Below are 6265 nucleotides of genomic sequence, written 5' to 3'. Positions count from 1 at the left end.
TGAAAGTCATCGTATTGCATTGCTCGCCGTTTCTTTTGCCCTTCATTATTTCGTAATTATAGAATTTTCTTTGCCTGCTACTTTCAAGGCAGATGCAGACTCTTTATTCATCTTTTCTGTCATTTCGTGGTTCCCAGTAACGAATTCCCAGCTTCATTCAATATGGGCCTATATTCACATTGGCTTTTCTCTTCAGTTCTTTCTATTTAAGGATGCTCTTGCTGTCCACTTTAATATCAACTGTAGTTTCGCTTTCGATGTTTACCTTCTCCCTCCTTATTAATCTTTACATAGAACATAGGGCATTACAGCGCAGTACAGGCCCTTCGGCCCTCGATGTTGCGCCGCCCTGTCATACTAATCTGAAGCCCATCCCACCTACACTATTCCATGAACGTCCATTTGCCTGTCCAATTTGCTGGCTTATTGATATTTCTGTAAACATTCCGAATTTCCTGCTCACCGAAAATATTTCCCACATTTTATGTTTTCCTTTTAATTCAAATTGTTGCTATTTGCAACTTTTCTACATAAACATAGTACAATCGTCCCCTTCCTAGATTTTATCCTTCTCACTTGAATTATATCATTACTGTGAGCGTTGAACCGTTTTTCTAAATGGATTGCCATTGTTCTTCACAGGTTTTTGCTGCTAAACCCGTTTCCTGGTCCACTCCAGCAAGCTCTACCCTCATCCGTTTACACTTTACACTTATATAAGCTGAGCACATTTGTTTCGGATGTCAGATTCTCCCTCTCCAAATGAATGCTCAAACTTTGCTGTTCCGAGGCAATCTTTCAGTCTGTCACCATGCATAAAATCTGACTCATTGCACATTACCAGATTCAGTACATCAAGATTCCGGGTTGAACCACGACATACTGTTTCAGGAATCTATCTGAATTCTTCTTTGTGACTACCTTTGCTGATAGAGTCATAGGAATCTACAGCACAGAAACAGACACTTCGGTCCAACACGTCCATGCCGAGCAGATAACCCAACCCAATCTAGTCCTACCTGCCAGTACCTGGCTCATCCCCCTCCAAACGCTTCCTATTCATATGCCTATCCAGATGTCCTTTAAATATTTCAATTTTACCAGCCTCCACCACTTCCTCTGGCAGGTCATTCCATACACGTACCATCCTCTGCATGAAAGAAATTACCCCTTAGGTCGCCTTTAAATCTTTCCCCTCTCACCATAAACTTATGCCCCCACCCCAGAGAAAATACTTTGTTTATTTAACCTATCTATGCCCCTCATGATTTTGGAAACCTCCATAAGGTCACCCCTCAGCCTCCGATGCTCCAAGGGAAACTGCCCCAGCCTATTCAACCTTTCAAATCCTCCAACCCTGGCAGCATCCTTGTAAATCTTTTCTAACCCTTTTCAAGTTTCACAGCATCATTCCGATGGAAAGGAGACCAGAATTGCACACAATATTCCAACACTGGCCTAACCAATGCCCTGTACAGCCGCAACATGACCTCCCAACTCATGTACTTAATAGTCTGACCAATAAAGGAAAGCATACCAAACGCCTTCTTCGCTCTCCTATCTACCTTCGACTCCATCTTCAAGGAGCTATGAACCAGCACTCCAAGGTCTCCTTGTTCAGCAACACTCCCCTGGACCTTACCATTAAGTGTAAAAGTCTTTCTGACTGTCTGTCAATTGATGTGAGGATTAATTTGCCAGTGATTAATACACTGCCTTTCTTTCCATGTTTCATTATCTTCTGATCTCTGTCATGCTTTCTTCATAATTCCATGATTCTAACTTTTATTCCAGCAACGTTGTCTTTCCCATGGTATTTCTGACCTTCACATACATGGATTCTATATCGACTTATGATAATGCCTATGACTCAGTAATACTTAAGCATGCCTGCTTTCCGTCATGTCTTTCAAAAACATCTAATACCGCTTTGTGGAATGGTTGTGACGTGACTAATAAGCCCGGCAATTAAGTCTCAATTGTACCAACAGTGTGTCACAACAGGCCTGAATATGTTGATAGGAGGAGCGACTATCAGTCCTCACTTCCATCTGCTGGAGAAGCACTGACATTACACTGATGGTGAAAATGTCAACAATACGTGTCTGATATCAATCTATTGAGCAAGCAAGTTTGGCATGGATCAGTTTGGGCAAAGCCCTGTCTCTGTGATGTGCAGCTCTAACACTCTCGGACACAAATCAGATACCAGAAATGTTGGAGAATGCAAATTTTACTGAGTGGGAGAACTGAGGCTGATCAATATTAGTAAAGGAATGTTGCTTTGAAAATTGCGGGGATGGACGGTGGATCAACCCCCAGAGCCTGATAATCTTAATCTAGCTCATCACCTTAAACTGGCAGCTGTAACCTTATGAAACAACTCATTGAAAGTGGATAAGACTAATTAGCATCAAATGAAGGTCAACATTTGAGCGAAATGTCTCCATTCCTTGTAATGTAGGTTTGTTCATCTCTTTTATGGATACCAGCTCTGACAATTTGGTGTCTTTATGGGTAGAGTGAAAAACAAACAAGGATAAAAAACATAAGTGGGTGTCACATGCACACCCCCAAACAGCATGAGTGATGTTGGGAATGTCAGTAAACAGGAAATTGGAGATGCATGAGATAAGGGTATTTTGGTGATCATGCATGATGTTAACTACACATCGACTGGACTAATCAATGTAGTGACAATGGTGGAGAGGAGGAATTTCTGGATTGCATGTGGAATGGTTTCCTTGATCAATACGTGTGGAAACCAAGTAGCAAGCAGGCCATCTTACACTGGATGCTGTGTAATAAGAAGTTAATCATTGCTAATCTAACTGTAGCAGATCCCTTGGGGACGAGCAACCATGACACGCTAGAACTTTTTAATCAAAATGCAGAGTGAGATCGTTGATGCGGAGACTCGGTTGCTGAATCTTTAAATTTTCATTTGAAGGGTAGGAGATTTACGGGGTATCTTATAGAAATGTAAACGACCATGAGAGGCATGCACTCAGTAGTTTCCCAGCGTTGGGTAATCCAGGACTAGAAGGAATCAGTCTAAGGTTAGGATGGAAATAATAAATGGGAACCTGAGGCCCAACTTTTATACACTAATACTGTGAAGCATATGGAATGAGCTACCAGTGGAAGTGGTTGAGGGAGAAACATTAACCATATTTAAAAGGTATTTGGACAAATACATGCACAGGAATGGTTCAGAAGGATAAAGAGCCAAGTGCAGGGAAATAAGATTATCGTGGAAGGATAATTTGTTTGGCATGGATCAGTTTGGGCAAAGCCCTGTCTCTGTGACGTGCAGCTCTAACACTCTCGGACACAAATCAGATACCAGAAATGTTGGAGAATGCAAATTTTACTGAGTGGGAGAACTGAGGCTGATCAATATTAGTAAAGGAATGTTGCTTTGAAAATTGCGGGGATGGACGGTGGATCAACCCCCAGAGCCTGATAATCTACATCCAAGCGTACTTCACAAAGTGGTTCCAGCAGTAGAGAATGCATTCACTGTCAGGATTGTAAACATTCCGATACAGTCCCTGCAGACTGGAGAGCAGCTGATATCACTCGAATATTCAAAATTGGATACATTGTCTTTGTTTTCTCTATAATCCTGTAATTTCCTGCTTTAGTTCGGAGTTCTACTGAGCCTCTCTTCGGACGGAGTGTGTCCCCATGGTGCATCGTGCAATAAACTGATTAATGCTCAAGGTCTGCTTGCAGTGATTTTCTACAGCAGCGCGTGTGTTTAATTATGTAAGTGCATATACATTTCTGTGTCTATTGCCATGGAAGCACATCATATTGCCTTGAAACCACTTTGGTTGTCAGAGGTCACCAGCATGCTCTGATCGTTGGAAGATGCTCAAGTGCATTTCAGGTAATGTGCTTTCATGCAATGTAGCTTTATTGCTTGATGAAGAGATGGTATATTAGCCTTCATTGTGAGAGGTTGAGTCCAGGAGCAGGGATGTGTTGTCGCCTTGGTGAGGCCACACCTAGAATATTGTGTGCAGTTTTGGTCTCCTTTTCTGAGGAATGTGTTATCTATCCTGTCCACTCCTGTTTATATTTTATAAATCTCTATGAGATTCCTTCCTCATCCGTCTGAACTCTGGAGGAAACAATCCTAACGCAGTTAATCTCTCCTCATACGTCAGCCCCACCATCCCCGGAAACAGCCGGGTAAAACTTCACTGCACTCCCTCAAGAGCGAGACCATATTATTCTTAATCATTCTTGAAGCGGAACCTTTGCTTTACTGTAGAAATCTCACCATGCAAAAAGTAAATTCACAAGTCATATGCATCCATTCCGTACTCATGCCCAGATACACTTGTTTGATGATTTAGGGACTCTGCATTTGAGCGGACGCAGAATTTGAGAATTTGTCATGTCACGTCCTAACCTCAGCATAGCAACTGGGATACTCTCGTCCACATCTCAATTAAACCCAACATGTCTTTCACTCCTCACTCTTCACCTTCCAGGATTGTATAATTCCTTGCAAGCACATCTGTGCCTCTCGGTTGTCCGGACTGAAATAAAGAGGATTGTTGTGACAAGATCTGCTGTTGGAATTGCTGAGGGAGCTAAGCAGGGGCGGCAGTACCTGAGGGAGGAAACGGAATTCTCATAAAGTTCTGTAGAAATTTTGAAACGGTGTCTCTGATTCTCTCTCCACAGATGCTGCCAGACCGGGTGATTTTTTTTCCTGCAGTTTCTGCTTTTGCGTTTAGCTGAATGTCTATTCCATTGACCGGAATGATACACACAGACACACCTTGTACCGATATTTAAATCTTTCAAAAACTTAGATAATTGAATTCAAACAAATGCACAGCGATGCACTTCCCTCAGCTCCGCAGACAGAGCAGCTCAATAAAGCAGCGGCTTAAGATGGTTTTATAGGTATAGCTGAGTGATTGCACCGATAAACGGGAAGTTCTGTTTCTTATTGCGGTTTCGAATCCTGCTGCCGATGGCTGAAGGCAGCGTAAGAGAGAGTTTGTTTCGTATCTCTCTGGGATTCCAATCCTGGCGGGGGAAACACTTCTTTCAGGTCAGAAGTAGTGTCAATCTCCAAAACGCTCACTAAACAGCTCGGATTCACACTTGCATTGCCAACTTTGCTTTATCTCGTGTGTTTCCAGATTCCTGGCTAGAGCTTTCTCGCTGAATTTGGTCAATGCCTCGACTGCAATAGACCATGATTCAATGTATGAAAGTACATTTCACTGGGGTGGAATCGAAACCCGCAAAGTGACTGCGAATAAAACAGTGGAAACTTCCAGCACAGGAGCAAGAGATCCTGAAGCAGACACGTCAGGGCAAATATCTTTCCTTTGTCAGTAAAAGGCACTGCTTCCCAAAAGGGAGCCATCGAAGTGAAGAAGTGAATGTGATTATCTCTGCTGATTGTTCACAAGCTGTGAAGGCCACCTAAGCGCGTTGGGCCAGTGGCGTAATGGACAACGCATCTGACTTCGGATCAGAAGATTGTAGGTTCGAATCCTACTTGGCTCGCTCGCCGTTCTCTGGTTTGTGTATGCATTTCCATTTGTGCAGAGGTGCAGGGATTGGATTCGTACGTTGGCTGCTCAGATTCCTCACGGTCGGAGCTGTCGCTGCTCTCACTTTGCTGCACAGCGCCGCATTTTTAATGGGGCCATAAAAATGTGTGTTTGTGTGTTGTTTTTATGGCTAACGCAAATGACTGTGGATGTTGGGAATCTGAAACAATAACAGGAAATGCTGAGGAAGCTCAGCAGGTGTGGCAGTAACTGTGGGAGAAAACGGAATTCTCGTAAAATTCTGGCGAAATTCTGAACCGATGTCTCTCGTTCACTCTGTACAGATGCTGCCAGACCTGCTGAATTTTTCCTGCTACTTATGATTTGGTTTTTATCTGAATGTATATTCCATCTATCAGGATGATACCCACATTGCTGTGGTTCTGTTCGCCGAGCTGGAAGTTTTTGTTGCAAACGTTTCGTCCCATGTCTAGGTGAAATCCTTAGTGCTTGGGAGCCTTCTGTGAAGCGCTTCTGTGCTGTTTCCTCCGACATTTATAGTGGCCTGTCCCTGCCGCCTCCGGTTGTCAGTTTCAGCTGTCTGCTGTAGTGGCCGGTATATTGGGTCCAGGTCGATGTGTTTGTTGATGGAATTTGTGGATGAGTGCCATGCTTCTAGGAATTTCCTGGCTGTTCTTTGTTTCGCTTGCCCTATAATGGTAGTGTTGTCCCAGTCG

The 6265-nt window shown here is 43.2% G+C and overlaps 1 non-coding gene across 1 annotated transcript; it reads left to right on the top strand.

The window, feature by feature from the left end:
* The first annotated feature begins 5468 nt into the window (after nt 1–5468).
* Nucleotides 5469–5541, top strand: trnaq-uug (transfer RNA glutamine (anticodon UUG)). The gene has a single exon. It is a non-coding gene; the product is annotated as a tRNA-Arg (tRNA).
* Nucleotides 5542–6265: the final 724 nt, after the last annotated feature.

This window comes from Chiloscyllium plagiosum, unplaced genomic scaffold (assembly GCF_037043375.1).
Source record: "Chiloscyllium plagiosum isolate Xiang-an unplaced genomic scaffold, Cpla_swu_hap1 HiC_scaffold_50, whole genome shotgun sequence".
Taxonomy (NCBI): domain Eukaryota; kingdom Metazoa; phylum Chordata; class Chondrichthyes; order Orectolobiformes; family Hemiscylliidae; genus Chiloscyllium; species Chiloscyllium plagiosum.
The sequence above is the reverse complement of the archived record's forward strand: the minus strand, read 5'-3'. Positions and strand labels throughout refer to the sequence as shown.